General features: G+C 33.9%; 1 protein-coding gene across 1 annotated transcript in view; it reads right to left on the bottom strand.

Moving 5' to 3' along the window:
- Nucleotides 1–21,805, bottom strand: part of Tfpi (tissue factor pathway inhibitor) — a 62,608-nt gene extending 40,803 nt beyond the window's left edge. The window contains exon 1 of the mRNA XM_048345120.1: nt 21,568–21,805. The gene's annotated coding sequence lies outside the window, so the exon portion shown is untranslated. The remainder of the gene's footprint in view (nt 1–21,567) is intronic.
- Nucleotides 21,806–22,165: the final 360 nt, after the last annotated feature.

Here is a 22,165-nt window from a genome sequence, read left to right as displayed (position 1 = left end):
TAGTTTCTTTTCATGCTTTTTTTTCCTTTTCATCGTTATTCAGCTGCAAAATTTCTTTGTGTTATACATTATAGACATAAAATCTTCGTAAATTAAATGTCTTCTAAAATCAAATATAATATATAATAATTTATGTGTTATAATGTATAATAATATAATATGTATTACAAATTATGCATATGTAAATATTATATATAATAACATTATATTATATACATACAAGATATACATATCACATACATACTATATATGTTATAAGTAAATATAATATGTAGAACATATATTAAATGTTTTCTGTTGGCTTATCTTTTTCACTTCCATGTAAATTTTTTGATAAAAAATATAAATTCTGATATATTTGATTTTAAATAATGCAATACAGTTATTAGAATATTCCTCTATAAATAGGAGATTTTATGTCATTTTCATTATCTCAAAAGGGAACTCTCACTCTTTAGCCACTTTTGTGGGAAACCACTTTTGTCCTATTGTCTGTGGCTATGAATTGCCAGAAAAGAGCAGTGGAGTTATATGTAGCCTTTTCTTCTGGATTGCTTTTATTTTTCTGTATGTTTTCCTTTTATGCATTTTATTGTTATTATAAAGGTGTTGTACATAGGGAAATGCAGCAGGAGTACTCACTAGACACTATGCCAAAATGAACTATAAAATTTTTGGGTGGGGACAGGAGAGAAAGTAAGGGAAGGCATGACATTGTTAAACACAATGTATTCATTACCTGACTTGTATAAATCTACATAACCCTTCTACTGGATTCTTTTACTAGGTATAATGTTTTAAAATTTCATTTATGCAATAGTATTATCAATTTTTAATGCTGAAAAAGCCTGTCATATTGACAAATCACAGTATGATTTTTGTACTTCAGTTAATAAATGTTTGTGCTATTGCCACTCATTACATACTATGAGTAATTCTGTGAACATCTGTAAGTTTTTATTTGGATATATTTCTGCATAACTCTTGAATAGGTATCCAGGAGTGGAACTGTTTCATTATATGAAGTACTTGTCATTTTTATTACTCTAACAATATACCTAATTCAATTAACTTTAGAAGGAATAAGGTTTTATTTAGCTTACAGATTGATGAAGATTCCTTGTTGATCTGAACTCTGTTGAGGATCTTGTTGCTGTTGGAATCATTGTGACTGATTTTTTAGGAGTGAGTGATCACATCATCATACAAAGTTGCACTCATAAGAGACCAGAAGTCTCATGAACACTTGTCATGAAGTAGCCAAATACAGAAGTATACAAAAAGTAGTAACTTTTCTATATACCACCAAAGAACAGGCAGAGACATGTCAGAAAAACAAGCCCATTCATAGTAGACTCTAAAATACTCAGCATTAAATTTAAGACTGTAGAATAACTTTTAGGAAAACTATAAAACACCAAAAAAATGAAACAGGAGAAATCTCAGGAAGATGGAACTGTTTCTTAGGTTTATGGATTGGCAGAATCAAAACTGTGAAAATGACTACCCCATCAAAATAACATTGATTTTGATTTGATTTGATTGAAATCATTTGATTGAATCACAGATTCAATGCTATCTACAGATTCAATGCAAAATTTAAATTACATTCTTCACATAAATAGAAATAATATACCTAAAACTCATGTACAAAAGACTCTGAATAGCCACAGAAATCATGAGCAAGATGAACAACAATGGAAGTATCACAGCACTACAGACCCACATTAACAAAACCAATATAGTGCCCGTATACAAATAGTCACATAGATCAGTAAAATAAAGGACTCAGAAATAAGCCCATAGAGTTGTAGCCATCTGATTTTGACAAAGGTGCCAGAAAGAGTAAATGGACTTGTGCCACCTGAAAGACACCTTCTTCCGGGGGCAGTTCCTCCAGTGACAAAAGACTTCCCAGCAGGCCTCACCTCCAATAAAATCTTTGCCTACAGGAAATACTGTATGCGTCTTAAGAAACGTGAAGCTCAGTAAGAGAATTACTTCACAAACAGAATGGGACAGATTCATATTTGCCCCACCCCATCTCTATGATTCCAAAATTCATGATAGTTTTACCATAGAATGTTACCTTCTCAAGAACTGGCTATTTTGTATCCTCTCCTTGCCTACAAGCTTATTTTTGTTTGTTCAACGCAAATATCAATGCAGTGGAGAAGGGAAAAATGGAAAGCAGAGCCATTAAATGAATCCTACCAATAGCCCTGGCCGTGTCCCTAGTGTCTTCCTTTTATTCTCTCTTCTCCTCTCTTCTCTCTATCCCTCCCTCCTCCTCCTCTGTCCCTTCTGCTTACTTTTTCTTGGAAGGAGTAAAAAAAGTAGAAAAAATGCACTGATCTGGAAAGAATCTAGTGCTAAATTCAAAGCCAATAGGCTTGATATGAGAACTCAAGAGTAAGAGAAGCAACGTAGGATGTGAGACAATATTCACGTTGATGTTTCTCTGAGGGCCTGCATCTACTGTCACTAGAGTAGGTTGTCATTTTGGTTTTTGTACCTGGAAGAGGAAAACTCAAAGGAATTTTAATGATGTTGGTCAGAATGAAGCTAAGCAAAAGGAACACAAAGATATAGAGGCAAGAGGTTTTTCATCGTTGTTGTTATTTTTCATGCACTATATGTAATTATTTCTTTTTCTTTCCTATGGTTTATACCCTGCTGTCACTGTATTTGATTTTGAAACCCTGAGTATTGTATGTAAGTTTATCAGAACTAGGGTAGGGAAGAGGAACATCAAACTGAAATAAAGGATAAAGGTTGAACCAATGCAACAGCAATAGTAACAGATAATATGCTGGAAATTAACTATAAAACGGGGGACAGGGCAGGACTGGAGAGGCGGGAGGGTGGAAGAAAACTGAGGGAGAGATTAATGAGTATGACAAGAAATGTACTCACTCCCTTACATATGTAACTGTAACCTCTCTGTACATCACCTTAACAATATTACATTTTTAAAAAAGAATATATGGGTAACATGCTAGCAAGAAATTCATATGGAATGGATAAGACTAAATGGAATTATAGGGTTAGGTTTCTAGAACAGTAGTTTGAGAAAGGCAATAGATTTAGTCTTTCATTAGTTCTAAAGTATGAATATTATTTTGTAATCTTGATGTTGTCTACAAAAATTTCATATCTGTTTACTTATATTATTTTATTATATTATGACCATAGTGGCAATACATTTATACTGTTCCTGTTTTTACCATATATTGATAAACTTTTAGAAATAATTTATGATCGATCTATAAACTCAAGCGACAGTTATATGAAAATAATAATTGTGTTTTGGATGATTTAAAAAAATATGGCCCAAACCCTAACAGGTAGAAAAGGAAGCAAAAATAATATGAAAAATTCTTGGAGCATCATCCCATTTTTTTCCCCTCAGCTGTGGTGAGTGCTGTTTCTCTTTTGTGTTTACTACTTCCAACTACTCACGGAGCCCTAGGGCATCTAACCCCTGCACACTAAAACCTGGCAGTTGGTTTACAATACATCTATATGTCTTTTCAAAAGATTATGTTTGTTTTTTATTTCTCATTTTGAGTAAATTGAAGCATATTAATACCAGAGAAAACAAACGAAGAAAGGAAATGGACAAAATATGTAGTATGAGAAGGGAGATTGAGAAACATAGGGTAGTACAAATAGTTTCCTATTTTCTTTTCATGTTTTGATGTTTGTGATCTATCACTAGGGCAATGGAACTGGAAATCCCAAAACATTCACATTAGGTCTGAAAATGGAGTGCTGTTAAAAACTATTTCTTACTGAACTTCCAGGTCATGTTCCCAATGTAGAACTTGCATAATTTCAGGAAGAGGTCTGAGAGCCAGTTTGTTTTTCTTTGCCCTCTCAGAAAAAGAACATTCTCTGAAAAAAAATTATGGGAAACTAAATGTTTGGGTATTTTCCCAGGGGAGATTCAGGCTATGTAACTACACATTTAGCACATACCAAAGTTTAACAAGTCTACACAAAGCCTTACTTATCTCATTATTAACTTTGAGTCTGGAGTACACATTATTCAAACACCCAGCCATCACTTACATAACTGACATCAAATGTGTTATCTGTGACACAAAATTTAAAATAAACTAAAATGTCATGAAATTCTCTTTGCATAGCATATAAACTTCATGTCATTCTAATGACAATAGAAGTTCAACAGCATATCATTACACAAATTATATATTAAAAATTATATATTATTTTTCATAATGACTTGATACTTTTCAAGTAGTTTCTTGCACTTTATCTGTTAGACAAATATTCTGTTTGTCAGAGCTTCACATTTTATTTTCCAATGTCATATTTCTGCCTGGCAGAATCAGAGCCTGGACTATATTTATCCAGAATATCCTTAAATAATGATTTTTAAAAGATTTATGGGATAGAGACCAAAATACAACTCAAGAAAATGTCAAATTAATAAATAATTTACTTGTGTTTCTCCTTTCCTGGAAGTGTTGCCAAAATGGCAACTTTAATATGATGGTTAAACTATGCCAACTGAGGAAGTGCAGAGTAAAAGTTAGTTTCTCTGATCTGATAATTTTACAAGTAAAATTCGTAAACCCATACAAGTTTTTATTATGATTACAGTTATAATTATTTTAAGTGCTAGACTTTTGCTCCAGAACCTTGTGCATACTTGTTTTTATCATTGAATAAATGAATCTAGCCCTTTTGTTTTTATTTTATGTTTCTGAGACATGCTCTTGCTGCAAATTTTCCCCAATCTGGCTTGAAGCCTGAAGTCTTCTTGCATGTATCTTCTGCATATCTGGAAATACAGCTGGACTTAGTGTAAAACCACATTGTACCCTTTTCAAAATTTTAATTCAGAGAGTTGTCCAGATGTCTTATTTACCTAATTTAAACTCTATTCTCTGTCAGTGATTATATTTATTAGTCTAAACCTAGGGGCTGGGGATCTGGCTCACTGGAAGAGCGCCCGCCTGGCGAGCGCGAGGCCCAGGGTTCCGGCCGGCTCTGGAAAAATCCACAAAACTACAATAGTCTAAACCTTTCCCATAACACTTTATCCATACTTATACTAAAAACCGCATTTCAGCACAAATCTTAATTATCCACATTAGCAAAGTAAGCATATAGGTCATGAGCTTTAGAAAACTGGTGATTTAGTGTGATCTTGCTTGTAATCCTTTGGGTAAATGCCCAAAAGTGGGGTTGCTTGGTCATAGGGGAGCTCTATGTTTAGCCTCTTGAGGAACCTCCACACTGCTTTTCAGAGAGGTTGAACAAGTTTACACTCCCCGCCCCTCCCCCGCCAACAATGTAGTAGGGTTTTCTTTTGGCCACATCCCTGCCAACATCTACTGTTAGTTTTCTTGATAATGGACATTCTTACTGGAGTGAGGTGGAATTTCAATGTTGTTCTGATTTGCATTACTTTTATGGATAGTGATGTTGAACATTTCTTCATGTGCTTTTTGGCCACTCTTATTTCCTTTTTGGAGAAATCTCTAAGTCTTTAGCACATTTATTGAGGGGACAGTTGTTTCAGAATTTGTTTTGAGAGAATTTATATTTTTTTGAGTTCTAAGTATATTTTAGATATGAGGCCTTTGTCTGTTGTATGGCCAGTAAAGCTCTTCTCCCAGTCTAAGGGCTTTCTGTTTATCTTTCTAGCTATATCATTTGCCCTGCAAAAGCTCTGCAGTTTGAGGCAATCCCATTTGTCCAACCTATTGTTGATTTGCTATGTTTATCACAGCACAATTTACCATCACTAAACCATGAAACCAACCCAGATGTCCCTCAGTAGATGAGTGAATCAAGAAAATGTGGTACAGGCAAACAATGGAATTCTATGTTTCCATTAAACAGAATGACCTGGCACCATTCATGAGGAAATGGAAAGCCTTCAAAAAATCATATAAGTGAAGTGTGCTATACCCTAAGAAACAAATTTTATGGCCTCACTCATTGGAAACAATTAGCACTTGTCAAGGATAGGTCTAGGGCTGGGGATATGGCCTCGTGGCAAGAGTGCTTGCCTCGTATACATGAGGCCCTGGGTTCAATTCCCCAGCACCACATATACAGAAAATGGCCAGAAGGGGCACTGTGGCTCAAGCGGCAGAGTGCTAGCCTTGAGCAAAAAGAAGCCAGGGACAGTGCTCAGGCCCTGAGTCCAAGCCACAGGACTGGCCAAAAAAAAAAAAAGGATAGGTCTAGCAGAGGAGCACAATAGCTAAATAGCAGTGTACATATAATCACATAAGATGATCCTAAGTGAAATTAATTCCAAGATTTGAAAATAAGTGGTTTTTGTTGTTATTTTCAATGTACCATATGAAATTTTGCCTTTTTCTTTTATCTTTCCTCCCCATTGCTTTACCCCTGAAACCACTGTCACTGACTTTGGTACACTGTGTATTGTATGTATGTTTATCGAAACTAGGGAAGGGAACACCAAAATGGAGAGACAAAAGGTAAAACAGAACCAAGGCAACAGCAATACTAAATAATATGCTGTAAACCAACTGTACAACTCAAGGGTGGTTGGGGAGGGAACCAGCAAAGGTGGGAGAAAAATGATGGAGGAGGTAACAAGTTTGGTAAGAAATGTTCTCACTGCCTTATGTATGTAACTGTAACCCCTCTATACATTACTTTGACAAAAAAACAAAAAAATAATATAATAAATTTTCTGCAAGCCATTGCTATAAACCAGTGTGTTTTAAACTAGGAGCATTTTTTTTAAAGTTTTTATTATAAAACTGAGGTACAGAGAGGTTACAGTTTCATACCTTAGGCATTGGATACATTTCTTGTACTCTGTTACCTTGTCCCTCATACCCCCCTCCCCCCTCCCCCTTTCCCTCCCTAAGGTGCTCAGTTTACTTACACCAAACAGTTTTGCAAGTATTGCTTTTGTTATTGTTTCCTAGGAGCAATTGTTATTCTGAGTAATTATGGTTGTTTCGCCAAGTGTTTCAGCTCTCATAAAAATGAACAGTTTGCATCTTACTTAAAAAAAAAAAAAAGAAAATTGGGGCTTTGCCACTTATGCCTGCAAATAGGGAAGAGAAGTTCATCCAGCAGTCAAATCCTGAATGAACAGATTAAAACAGGCCTACACAAAGGAATATACACAAAGGACTTGAAAATCTGTAAAGTATCATATATTTTTTTCCTTCTTAAAGTAGAAGAAATACAAACCATCTATGCATACATGCTGGCTGAGCAAGGGTGTACAAGAGCAAATCTTACTTAATTTGAGCTCATTTTAAGCATGTAATTATCACCAACGTTTGAATTATCTGGGATTATTTTTCATGTTATACATTAGCATATGGTTGATAGATTTCTAATTGCCATTTCATTTCCATGGGGTGGTTAAATTATTATTTTTCAACTCTATTATAACAATACTACACATACCAGTTTCCATTAATGTATATTTGTTATTGTTATTACTGAAAATAATAATAATTATTATTATTCACTTATTTTATCATATACCCATTAAGGAATTTAAATATAAGAAGGAAATACAGATAATATTTCAGAAAGAAACAGTGGTTCAAAATGATAAAAATAAATTGTACAAATCTCCTTGTAAGTAATAGTATGTTGGTAGATCTCACTATGAAAGCAAAATGCCTATAATTGAAATTTTAAATATCAATAAAACCTATATCTGCTCATTGATCTGTTTGTGGACTGATTAGAATGATATACTTCAGTATAAATGCCATGAATTTGGAAAGGCAGTAAGGAAATGATAAAGGCACTCATAGCTTTCCAAGGGAATGTATTCCAAATTCTCTGAACAATATCATAGATAAGCTGGTAAAAGTAAAAATTTCTCGATGCTTATGCAACCTTCAGTGAAGGTTGTGTTAGGCATTTGGCAAAAATGCTGAATTAGGTCCATCAGAAGAGAATTTCTTTGCTGTCATTTCCAAACTAGACTTCTTTACAGGTAGAAACACAAGGCTTGTGTGGCTAAACCTCAAGAAAAAACTATTTCAGTCTAGTTAGGATGCCAATGATAAGTCACAGAGCAGTTGACTTAAACAATGAAAATTTATTTTGCACACTTTTTTTTTTTTGGCCAGTCCTGGGCCTTGGACTCAGGGCCTGAGCACTGTCCCTGGCTTCTTCCCGCTCAAGGCTAGCACTCTGCCACTTGAGCCACAGCGCCGCTTCTGGCTGTTTTCTGAAACCTAGGGCCTCGTGTATCCGAGGCAGGCACTCTTGCCACTAGGCTATATCCCCAGCCCTATTTTGCACACTTTTTAAAGGATGGTAAATACTACATTAACCTGCTGAACAATTTGCTTATTGGCAAGAGCTCTCTTTCTAGACTACCAAAGATGGCTGCCTTCTAAATGACTAAAAATGGCTTCTCTGTGTATTTACATAAAAGGAGAAAAATCTTTCTCCTATTATAAAGTTATTAATCTTAGTGGATTTAGGCTACAATCTTATGATCTTATTAAATCCTAAGTACCTCCCAATAGCCTTTTCTCCTAATATTTGCACACTGAGGGTATCAATTTAAGGGACAACACAAACTTAGTATAAAACAAGAATATCCCAATCCTTTCAAAAAGGGTCCTGATAAATTTGTCTCAGAAGTGAGGGTCATTAGTGTTCTATCATTGGACTGAGGTGGTATGGGACACATTGACCCTACAATCTAATTTCTCATTAGGAAGCCAATTCTTTCTCTGTGTGTGCAGACCCATGTTCTATTTCTTGCTGTACTGTCAAGCCTGAGGCAGCACAGCTCATGACTTATCATGTTACTATAGAAAATATAGAAAACACAACACTAGATACACTTTCTAAACAGTTTGCCAAAATTAGATTGTGTGTGTGCATTCTGAGATAGAACAAGTGTCTTAGGGAAAATACTTGTTCTTCATAATATCTCCTAATGAGAAAGTATCCTTCTGAGTTCACAATAAGTTTTTATCAGAGAAATAGACTCTCATGTCTAAATCTTTAGTCTCATTCCTAAAACTTAATTATAAATCATATTTAGAGAGCTAAAATATCTGCCCTCAAAGAAATTTTTTGGAACGAGAAATTGAGATTACTTTTTACAGCAAATAAGTTGTATGAACAATGAACTCTTGCCTTGAAATTAGCAAGTCTGTCTCTTTTTATAATCAAATTTGCATAGTAAATATTCCAAGGGAGAAAACATATATTTGAGATATTTGCCACAAGATTTGAGAAAATAAGTAGTTATAATTACTTCCATGGAAAAATAGAGAGATTGTTAGTTGCAACAAAGTATAATTTCTGAGATAAATTCCTTCTCCCTAAATCCTCCTTACTTCTCCACTCCAAGGACCCTGGCCTAATATCACGAATGCAATGGGAATTTTGTGTCTTTGTCATATCTCTGCTTAATGACATTATCCGGGAGTACTTCTCTGAACAGAGAATACAAAATGACTATTGATAATGTTCTTTTCCCTCACATGCTTTTGAAATCAGTGGATCTATCCCTGTGTTTCACATTATATATTTACTTACTACTCTTTCTTCTTTCAAATATATGCTCTTTACATGCAGAACTTATCTATACTCTCTGGTACCTATCAAGCTTAATGAAGGTTTGTGGAATAAATAAGAGAGTTAAAAGATCATTTAAAATAAGTTTTCTTTTAGATAATGCAAAGAGTCACTGAAAAAAATTAAAACAAATATATAAAATTATTGTAAACTATATGTTATCACAATGGACTTCCATTTTAAATTATCTACCAGACAAAACAATAATGATTCAAACATTTCTTGTTTTGCTCTGTCTTTACTTAGCTGAAAATCTGATTATTTTCTGTATTCCTAAAGTGTGTTTTCATAACTCCTGTTGAATGGATACACACCAGCATTTGGCCATAGCTAACTTGCCTGAAGGAGAGGACAGATGACTCCAGCAGAGATTAACACTGACTGCTGGTCCACAGAGAGAGATGTAGCATGGACTTCCATAGAGGGCCAGACAGTGAGTATGCTAGGAGCTGCTAAGGTGATCATGATTATATAAATGAGGGGGCTCTTGCTTAGCACCGGAGGTTATGCTATCTAGTCAACGATTTCAACACTATGATTTTGTAATGTTATTAGTTGTTATAATCATTGTGTCTGAATGAGTCCTCTCCATGTCACCTTAATTGATAAAATGCTCAGTTTCTTTTTGGGTTATTAAAATATAATCAATAACAATGATAAATTGGGGGCTGGGAGTATGGCCTAGTGGCAAGAGTGCTTGCTTCTCATACATGAAGCCCTGGGTTCGATTCCCCAACACCATATATACAGAAAACGGCCAGAAGTGGTGCTGTGGCTCAAGTGACAGAGTGCTAGCCTTGAGCAAAGAGAAACCAGGGACAGGGCTCAGGCCCTGAGTCCAAGGCCCAGGACTGGCAAAAAAAAACAAAAACAACAAAAAAAACAACAATGATAAAGTGATCCTCAGTACTTCCTATTATCATCCCCTTCTGTTAATACCCTTCACTGTTTTAGTTTATTCAACACTTAACAGAGAGTGTAAAATAAAATTGAAAAATATTATGTGGCCATAAATTACCTCCCACAATCTTCAAAATCAAGGAGTTTGTGCAATATCGACAAACATAATAGTGACTTCATGATAAGAAATGCAATTATTGAGAGCTGGTATTGTGTGTGTGTGTGTGTATGCACACACAAGTAGTGGGGCTTTAACTAAGGGCCTAGGAACTCAACTAGCTTTTGTACTCAAGGTAGGTGTTCTACCACGTGGAGATGGTTAACTCGAGAGGTTAATCTCAGCCTCCTGGTTTTCTAGAATTACAAGAATGAGTCAAGGTCAACCTTGTAAACAAAATGTTGGAAGAAAGCTAGATAGTTTGGGATAAAATAATGGAGTGTACAAAAAGTGCAAGAATTTATATATATGTGTGTATATATATACACACACATATATCTTATGGGGGAATGTTCATATGTCAAGGAATAATGAAGTGCAATATCTTGGATGCGATAAATACATATTAAAACCACATATCAGACTCACAATAATTGCAGACCACATCCATCTTATTCATGTTCTGGAGAAAATTGGCTAATCTAATAGGGAAATTTAATATGGATTTGTCTCTTTATAGGAAGTCATAATTTTCTGGAGAATTACCTAATGTGGAATTCCCTAATGTCAGTAAATGCGTCAAGCATACGTGATGACTGTATTTTAAATCAAGACCATTTCTCTGGTTAAAATATCTTGTTATTCTCTCTTTTAGGCAGAAAAGTAGTTGTCAGAGCAGGGTAGTTTCCTCTAGGAAAATATGTTAAACTTTTTGGCTCTGTAGATATTTTATTAGTCATAGTATAAAAATTGAAAGTAAAAATAATCTCATGGGGAGAAAATAGCAGTAGCAGAAAGAAAGTGAAAATACCCTATTACCACAAAATAGCATAAAACCTGGACTAAAGAAATTGCTTTTAAAAATTAACCTAAACTTGGAATGAAAGTAAGCTCATGCCATTTTATATTGATACTAATGAAAGAAAACATAATGATAATTATAGACAGATAAACATCTGAAGTAACTTTCTTTAGAAAGTCTTACATTTGTACATTTACAGAGCTTTAATCCAAGTTCAGAAATTGTGATTACTCATAAAATGACAACTGTAAGCTTTGGAAAGAACTAGTTTCATGAATTATTTTCCTTTTGGTCTATTAAAGTCATTATTAACAGTGACTAGACATTATCATATAATCAAGTTTTTTTTATTGTGTTTTGAACCAGCGTTCTATCAGTAATCAAGAAAGTTGAGTAAAATAAATATATATTTTATTTTTGTAGAATAAAGAATTTCCCCCTAGAAAATAACAAGGAATATTAGTTCTGATTGCCAGTTAAGATAATTGAGAGACTTGGAGATGGAGAAGAGAAACAGAGAAGCAATAAGAAGATGGTTAAGAAGATAATGAGAAATTAAGGAGCAGGAGAAATGCAAATAGGTAGACATATTTCTTAAGATTTATAGTTGAGTTTGAATCTTGATTTTTAAGACTATACAATGATCAAGTGAAATAAAATCCACATAATAAAGAAAATAATTAAATCAACAAATAAATAAAATGGTAAAGAATTCTCTTGCTTTTTTGTTTTTTTATAGTAGATATATTTTTATTTATTTTATTTTATTTTTTTAAATTTTTATTATCAAACTGATGTACAGAGAGGTTACAGTTTCATACGTTAGGCATTGGATACATTTCTTGTACTGTTTGTTACCTCGTCCCTCATTCTGTCCTCCCTCCTCCCCCTTTCCCTTTTCCCCCATGAGGTGTTCAGTTCATTTACACCAAACAGTTAGGCAAGTATTGCTTTTGTAGTTGTTTGTCTTTTTTTACCCTGTGTCTCTCGATTTTGGTATTCCCTCTTGTATCATGCCATTCTCCATGTAGCAGTTCATAAACTGATTAAAACTCTATTGGAAAAAATGGAAGTAATTTTTCTGGATTTTACACTTGAATTTATTGTGACACCCCCCACCCTTGCCCTAAGAAGGTAGCGTTTGTTATGAATGAATTCATCTCTCTTCTTCAGGATGGCCTTCATTGTGATACAAATCATGTTCTATAACAGAAAATTGATTTGTAGCATGCTATCTAGATATATGTATAGTTGATATTTCAAGCCAAGTGCCAGTGGCTCACACCTACTCAGGAGGCTGAGATCTGATTATCACAGTTTGAAACCATCCCAGACAAGAAAGTTCTTGAGACTCTTTTCTCCAATAAACTACTCAGGAAAGAAAAGCATAAGTAGAACTATAGCTCAAGTGGTAGAGCACTAGCACAAAGAAGCTTAGGAAAGTGCTGAGGTCCTGAGTATGAACTGCAGGATGAGGAAAAATAAAAGTTGATATTTCATAGATAAACCAAAATATATGCTTCTGAGAAAATAATATTTTTTGATTTCTAATGAGCAGAAGAAAATAAAACAACCCTCAGGTATATAAAATGAATTTTGACTGAGAGGAGAGATAAAAGGATTAAATACATTATATATGTATTTCTACCTATGCCTGTTAGGAATGAGAATGTTATGGAGACACCTTTGATTGCTCTGAGTATTGGTCCTCTTTTTTGTATTTTTTCTAGCTATCCATTTTTCAGGACAAAAGGGGGATAATGTTTCAAGACTAAGTTATGTATGTATTGCTTTGTTAATTAATTAAGAAAATTTAAATGTACCTTCTACTTCATGTTGAGTGTGTTATTTATGTACAAGAGGTATATGTATTTGCTAAGACAAAAAGGGACAACTGAAATCTTTCTAATAAGGTTCACACAAGAATCTTGATTGATAATTTCAGTTTTCATGTTAAGATTATATTATTCAATTTCAAAGATCAATAGTAAAAAAGTTCTTTGTTTTCCTTCAAAGTCCACCCATTTCCACCCCAGGTTTTATCCCTGCCTAATTCATTAGAAATGTCTCAGCTTTTTACTTCTTATTGTCTCAGATTGTGAGAAAAGGAGAGCTAAATGTTATTTCACGTATAGAAATTTCCTACAAAATGTTACCATATTATTCCCTTCAGGAGAGGAAGAGAAAACTGAAACTATATGCATGTGGTTGTATTTTTAAAGCATTTTTATTTTTGTTATATTATAAATCAGGCAATTTTTGTCTTTAAAGAAACATTGTGGTTCCAAATGTCACTTAAAGTGTTTATCCTCATGTAGAATAAACCTAACTCAACAGTAAATCACTTTATAATTCTGTCAGAATATTTCTTGTAATAAATACTAACATGGAAAATCCCCAGAATTTCAACTGTGCTCTAAGGGAAAGTATTTAGCGGAGGACTGAGCTTGGTTCAATGTTGGAACTTCAGCTCCTGGTGACTACACTTCTCTGTCCAGATGACATTGTGAGTTCTGCCTGAGTCACCACTCTGAGAGGACATGGAGCCCTAAGCATCTGAGTCATGGGTCAGGAGGTGTAAATAAGCTGAAGTTCAGCCAGATTCATTGATGGAGTAAAGTATCAGACCATGAAAGAATGAGAATCATAGGTCCCTGAGAGAATGGTGGATAATTGGTGGTACTCCCTCTTCAGTTTACAATGTATAACAAATAGATTTCTTTTTCTCCTCTCACTTTATTATGAATGTTCTTTATTTTACATATTTATACAGATAAGTAAAATTGCCTTTCCATTTGTTTCTAAGCAATTCCAACTTCCACATAATCATACAGTGTAGAATCAGGAAATTTTCTTGCTAAATAACCTTAACTACTTTGAGAATAATTTTCAATGAATATGGAATATAAATTTGAATTTTATTATCACACATTAACTGTAAGAGGGGGTTAATTTTCACATGTTAATATCCTACTTATCCTATCACTCTCCCTCATTTCTCCTCGCCTTTCTCAAACTAATCTCCATTTTTCTGTTTTCACACGTGAACCTAAAATATTTTGACCACAAGCATTCTTTCAACCTCCCTGTTCTCCTTTCCTCCCTCTCACTAGTTAATACTTATGTCTGAGACAGGACTGTTGTACATTCCCGTCATTCAGTTTTTAAAAACATATGTTAATTGATGAGCACCAATGGCTCATGGCTACAGTCGTAGCTACCCAGGAGGAAGAGATCTGGAGGATGGCAATCAGGGGCCAGTTCTGGCATAAAACTTATCTAGACTTCATATCCAAAATAACCAACAGAAATCAGGAACAGAATATGACTCCAGTCACAAAATAACACTGGAGTCATACCTAAGAAGTATGAGATCTTCAGTTCATAATCCCCATACTGATTTCTTAAAGATTACCTAGGACTTTGAAACCAACATAAAAGATACAATCCTGATGTGCCTCAGAACAGAAGGAAAAATAGTGTCAAGTAATGACACAGCCCAAGGAAGTTGAGGTAAATATTTCAAGGGAAGATAAACTTGACATGAAATGAGTTGAGAGGTAGGGTAAAATACCCTCTAATTAAGAAATCTTCAAGGAAAATTTGTTGTCACCTTTTTGAAAATCAAGGAAGAGATTAAATCATTTTAAGTTATCGTTTGGTTTTATGATGGTCTTTTAATAAGCAAATTCAATTTTTAATATCTTCAAAATTGAGCCTTGATTGCATGCTTAGGTTAGGTCCATGCTTATATTAGATCCTTTGCAGGACACAATAACATACAATATTATTAATTTTAATTATTTATTAGTTAACTGACTTTTTAGAATTTGAGACAGATTGTAGAACATTAATGATGTAGTGGAGTTAAGGAAATGAGAGTAAGTGAGGAGGTCAATCTAAATAAAGTAGTGTAGGTTCATATTTGAAATATCATTGTGAAAACTGCTTGAACAATTAACATACACTGTGTATGTAAGTGTGTACATGTGTATAAGTGCTTATGTGGGTATGTAGGAAATGCGAACTCAGGGGCTCTCATTCAGTTTTTTCACTCATTGTTGATGCTCTACGAGGTGTCTACTCTATTTTATTTAAAAAATAAACCAACAGATCTTTACTATAAAGTCCAGGTGGCCTGGAACTTGCTCTAGACTGGGTTCAAATTTTCAATTAACCTGTCTCAGCATGGTAAGTGCTGGGACTAAATGAGATTAAAAACTACAGAATTTAAATGAGATATAAGAACTAGAATAAAGTATACATCCTTATATACTCATAAAATTCTCATACTAATATAAAATATTTCTAACATGAATTTAAATTTTCCATTCAGAGTTTTGTATTAGCCTCATTTGGCATAAATAATTGGTCAGGAGACATCTGAAAGCATACTTCCCCTCAGCAAAGTAAACAGTTTTGATTTGTATTTACGAGGGATTCCATAAGGAGCTAAAAATCATAAAGGGTAATCAGAAAAAATAGTCATAGAAAGCTTTCATGAACAAGAATAGAGGTGCTCAGTGAACTAGTGAAGGCTTGATTGATTTTAGGCATTTGGAACTCCTTTGTCATCTAAACTAGCAGAGTGAGAAATTAGGTTTTAAACAACTATTAACAGAAATAAATAAGCAAATTAGTTGCTTATATGAGATGAAGCAACTTTTGACTGAGAGAGAACTAGGGAAAGAGTGACACTGTCCAAAAAATAAATACTCATTACCTGACTTAGGTAACTCTAACCCCTCTGTGTATTACCTTTATAATAAAAATAAAATTATTTTAAATAAAAGAAATGCACATTTTGTAGAAACAGTGAATTTAAGTGCTTCTTTGTACAAAAATATGTATAGACATTGTCTTAATAATGTCTGAGATATAACAGGCCATAATTGTGTTTATTTCAGCCGTACACCTGAATCTACTACAGGCTATGCTCTTAAAAATTCTCTTTTAACAACAAAAAACTCTTTTAACTTATACTTATTTTTAATATATTTATAAAATATTAATAATAACCCTACTCCCAGTCAAAATAAATCAATAGAGTTTTATTTTGCCACCTACAAAATAAAAATCCATGAAACAGTATTAACTATACAGTTGGGGAACAAGAGTATATAGCTCTATGTCCTACAGTTGTTCTGAATATTCAGAATTCTGTCTGCAGAGAATCTCTTTTCTATTGTGCAACTCAGATCCTAAGTGAGTCCCTGAGTTCAAGCCAACCCAAGAGTACTGGAAGAGTACTGGAAGGCAGAGTACAGGAGGGAGAGAAAGTGAGAGTGAGAGAGGGGAGAGAGAGAGAGAGAGAGAGAGAGAGAGAGAGACAGACAGACAGACACACAGAGTGAGACAGAGAGAAAGAAAGAGAGGGAGAGAGAGACAGAGACACAGAGACAGAGACACAGAGAGAAACTGAGACACAGAGACACAGAGAGAGTGAGAGAGATATTCAGAGATGCATTAGAAGAGACATAGAGAGAAAACATAAACCTGGGGCTATTTCTTGACCTCAAGTTGCAAAACATTGCAATTAATAGAGGATCAAGTAGAGTACTCAAAAGATTGTTTGCCTCAGCAATGGGGAAAAAATTAACCACAGGATAAACATTGATTTATTCTTGCCCAGGAAAGCTCAATGGCAAGAACAGAAAATAAGCAAACTTTCTAAGTAATTTAACCACAATCCAGAACTGAGATTTAAAAAACTATATAAATACAATGTATCTGCATCCAACAAGGTAAAACACACAATATCAGGTATTCACATATAAATTACTAAGCATTTAAAGAATAGAAATATATAACCCACAAAGACAAAATGACATAGAAAATATAGACAATAGAGGATATGAAAACAGAAATTTTAATTAAATTATATGTGTTTAAGAAGCTAGAGAAAAATCTTAAAGACACAGAACATAAGGAACCAAACCAGGTTTCTAGGGATAGAGACAATAGTAGATATAATAAAATAATACATTAGATGGTATTATAAACTACCTATGCACAGCAAAAGAAAAGGTCAATAAACTTGGAGAATGAAAGAAACTATGCAAATTGAAACTCAGAGGGCAAGACTGACAAGTCATGAATGAAGCATTTGAAGGTTGTGAAATAACTTTAGTATCCTAATTAGTTTCCATTGTAACAGAATCCTGGAAGCACTCCTATCCTTTTGTATTTAGATATATTCAAAATCAGTAACCTAGAAAGGGTAAGAATAGATATACAAAATTTTAAAATAACTGATTGAATTTATTTTCTGAGGTGGAAATAATCTGTGACTTTTGCCTTCTAAAAAGACATGAAAATGTTACCAAAATATTTGTAAACAATGCCATTTCTATAGGTTCTCTGTTTCAATCTTGGGAAATGAGGAGTGAGCGAATGTGAAATTAGCTATTATACCACTCAAGGTTCTGTCAGAGATAGTTGGTCAAGAATAGAAGGAGAACTTGAATGAGGTTGGGGTGTTGAGGTGTAGTATTGTTCATGGGTACCAGTGGTATACTATGAATTATAATAAAAGCATTACTTTTATATTATCCATGTCCTACTGGCAGACACACTCACTTTCCTCATGATGAAGCACACATGATGAAGCATATGATGAACCTAGTACTTCTGTCATTATTGGTTTGGGAAAGAAGAAAAGTCTATTCATCTATTTGAATAGATTGTCCTCAGTCTTTTCATAGTGGAATCCTAAGCACCAGTTCTACTTGGTACTTGACACTTGAGGAAATGAAAATAGGAAGAGGAGGATAATATATCCATAGAGTTGATACATAATGTCAGTCATTGCGAATCAGAGTCACAGAAGATGGTAATCGTTTTTTTTTAAATTTTGGAAAGAAACATAATCTGTACTCACTTTAGTGAAAATGGACATCCAGGAACATGGACTTCAATAGGCTTTCTAATTCAGATATTTCCTACAGGACATAGTAATAGAAGGAATTCTAATGTTCTTATATTTCTTTAAGAGCCCCAGAAAATCCTTTGACACTGGTTTCAAAAGGTATTTCAAAAGTGCAATTCCTGAAATTAGACAAAATCTATATATGGCAAATAAAGACACAGTGGCTGACTGAAGATTAGATAAATTAGCTGTAGTAAAATTAGTTGTAATAAAATCAAAGAATTTTAATTTATATTAACAATCAATTTTCCTAGTTTGTAAAGTAATTTTGTTTTGAAACTCTTATTTAGATTATTTCACTTTTCACCTTTATTCTCCTTTGTGTATTTGTTAAAGATATTTCCTTTGCTTTTATTTCCCCTTCTATTGGGTAGGAATACAACATGGAATCACTGTACAAAGTTAGCAACAATTGCATTCACTACTAACAAATTGCTAGGCATCTGAAAACAGATTTCGCCTTTATTTTTCATTTCTTTATTGTTAAAGTGATGCTTACAGAGGAGTTACATATGTAAGGCAGTGAGTACATTTCTTATCCAACTTGTTACCTCCTCCCTCATTTTTCCCCTGCCTCCCCACTCCTCACTTCCCTTCTCCCCTCCCATGAGTTGTACAGTTGTTTTATACCATATAGTTTTGTAAGTATTGCTATTGCATTGGTGTGTCTTTTTATCTTTTGTCTCTCCAAAAGATTACAAGCAAGACCACACCAATGCCACCAGCACAACTATGTTCATCCCAGCACAATTTGTCATTGCTAAAATATGGAACCAACCCAGATGCCCCTCAGTAGATGAATGGATCAAAAAATGTGGTATATAAACAGTGGAATTCTATGCCTCTATCAGAAATAATGACATTGCCCCATTCATAAGAAAATGGAATTTGACTTGGAAAAAAATCATACTAAGAGAAGTGAGCCAGACTCAAAGAAACATGGATGGTTTCTCTCATTGGGAATAATTAGTACACACCTAGGATAGTCCTAGCAGAAGACTACCATGGCTATGTCCATGTGAACACATAAGATGATGCTAAATGAAATGAACTCCAACTTATGGAAACAAATGGCTTATCATTGTTGTTATTTTCAACATAACATGCAAAATTCTGCCCATTTTCTTTTGTCTTTCTTTCCCATGGTTTTAGCCCTGATATCACTGCAACTGATTTTAGTACCCTGGATATTGTGTATACATACATGTATTAGAACTAGGGGAGGGAAAGGGAATACCAAATTTGAGAGACAGTTTCAGTCTTTTGAGATTGGCCTTTTTCCTCTAGTGGTTCATTATTCGAAGTACTTACCTTTTGAATTTCAATATTGTAGATTACTAAGATTAAAGTCAAGGTTCAGTAAAATTAAACACCAGAAAGTGGGTACTAGAAAGTGGTGGAGTGGGGCCAAGGGAGAAAGGGTAGATGAATGAGGAGGAGAAGGGGGAGAATGCACTCAAGAATCCAATGTATCTCCTACAAAATTTAGAAGAGGGGTGTGGTGGGTAGAAGAGGGATGGATGAGCATGTTGAAAGAGAAGACACTGCTCAAGATGCATTGTATTCATAAACTGCTTTTTGAAATGGCTACTCCTTTGTACAACTACCTAAAGATAATAAATAAAGAAGTTAATTCTTAGGGAAGAAGTAAATTTCTGTTATGAAAACAAAGTAAAACATGTACATGTATAGTTTGTTACGTGTAATGAGAACTAAATAGTAGCATGCATGCCACTTAATGTTTCTAATTCTCCATGATCACCCAAATAAGACAATTATGGTTTCCCAATAAAATTATGCAAATGGTTCAATTTTTTTAAGTTTTAATTTTAAAGCTTTATGTTTTTATGCAAAACCTCAGCGTTTAATACCTTAATCATTTAATTAATACTTTAACTTTAAATCATTGTATTAACCCTGGGAGTCCTAATTAACAGGACTCAAATCAGTTTCTAAAGAGACTATATATTCTTAATATAAGGATCAGGTCAGATATGAATAAGGTGCCTTGAAATAATCACACAAAAATGAATCATGTAATAGAATCATTAGAATGTTTGATGAAATGATTTGGTCAGGTTCAGACATTTTATAGCATCTCATTGTGGCCCAAACTTTCCCCCTCTGACATAAATTCTGTGTCTTTACACGTAACATGTGACTCACTGGCTGTGAGCTTCCTGCTTGCCTTCTGCCCTTTGTGTTTATGTTATCTCATATTACACAAAGTCATTTTGTGACTAATTTCCAGAGCTCTGAGTCACAGTGTGGCTGTTATCTTTTCTTTTTTTTCCCATATAGAACAGCTCCTGGCTCTCATTTCTTAGTACTAATTCTTTCATATGATGAATTTTCTTCATAGTTAGATAATTACCTGTTACACTAACCTATTATTACTCTTATGTGCTTTTCTGTATTACTAGAAGCAATATTTTATATTATTCCATAACCAAGAAGAACTTATCATTTCATGATACTCATATAAAATCTACTACTTTTATTCTCAAAATTCTAAAACATTTAAATTTTTTACCCTAATGTTTCATATTTTAGAGTATTTTGCAATCTATTTTCTTAGGCAATTAATTCATGCTGAAATTAAAATATATAGCATTTTAAATTATCTTTAGGAGGTTTTACCCAATAGTTGTCATTTAACAAAGCAGTTTATGAACACAATATGTCTTGATCAATGGTCACCCCTTTCAACATTCTTGCCCATCCCTCGCCTACAAGAATTCACCTTTCTGTTGCATTTTAAACATCATCATCTAACACAAAACTATAAGAAATTTCTTGAAACAGAAGACTAATAGACATGCTATTAAAGTTTTTTTTAACATATTACTACATAAACTTAATGTTAATCCAAACTTACTAATTAATTAGACACTGGTAATAAAATCTATTTATAGTTTTAAAATCAAATACGGCCACATCTCACCCACTGTATAAAAAACAAATTTATGTTCCTAAAAGCAGAAATACTCCACAGACATTTGCTTAAGAACTAAATGTAAAATGCTGAGAACTTAACTTTGCATGGTAAAGAGAGCCTACTTTGTTTACAAGGAAGAGCTGATTTTCATTTTAGGAGAAGAGATGGTAAGTCTTCTATGTTTAGCACTTTGTCCAAAATAAAAGAAATAAAGTTGTTTCTCAGGGCTAAAAAATACATTCCCAAATACTCACGAGTGAAATCTCTGAAGAAAGTTCTTGCATGGATTTTTTTTTTCAGTATAGACTTGAAGTTACTCTGTTTCTCTTCCAGGTGTTGAAACAGGACTTTTCTTCTCCACCTCGTCTTTGAAACAATCAAGAAAACGAGGAGTGAAGAAAACGGAAAGAAATGCAACCTGATCCTGCTCCCAGTGGAAGGGGAGGTAAGGATTTGACGGTTTGCAGCCCAGAGCCTCTCTATATCACAGGAAAGAGGGAGCCCTGGAGCTTGTTTCAGAGATCACAGCACTTGGAAAAACCCTAGCTTCCTGTTAGGTCACGCCAACACTGTCTCTATTTAGTCTAAATTTGCCAAACTCTTCAAAAGCACTTTTTCTTTTCCCAGTGGAGGAAACAGATGAAGGGAACTGCTGACACTAAGATTTTTCAGACAGTATTATTTTTTAATGTGTGTGGGGATACATACATGCATATGTATATATAACATACTTACATATGTACATATATGTATAAGATTTTTAGAAAGTATTATTTTAATGTGTGCATATATGTTATAAGAATCCTAGTTATATGTATCTATATGTTATATAATTTATCAAACTAGAATTCT

The sequence above is a fragment of the Perognathus longimembris genome, chromosome 4 (assembly GCF_023159225.1).
Source record: "Perognathus longimembris pacificus isolate PPM17 chromosome 4, ASM2315922v1, whole genome shotgun sequence".
Classification (NCBI taxonomy): Eukaryota; Metazoa; Chordata; class Mammalia; order Rodentia; family Heteromyidae; genus Perognathus; species Perognathus longimembris.
The sequence above is the reverse complement of the archived record's forward strand: the minus strand, read 5'-3'. Positions and strand labels throughout refer to the sequence as shown.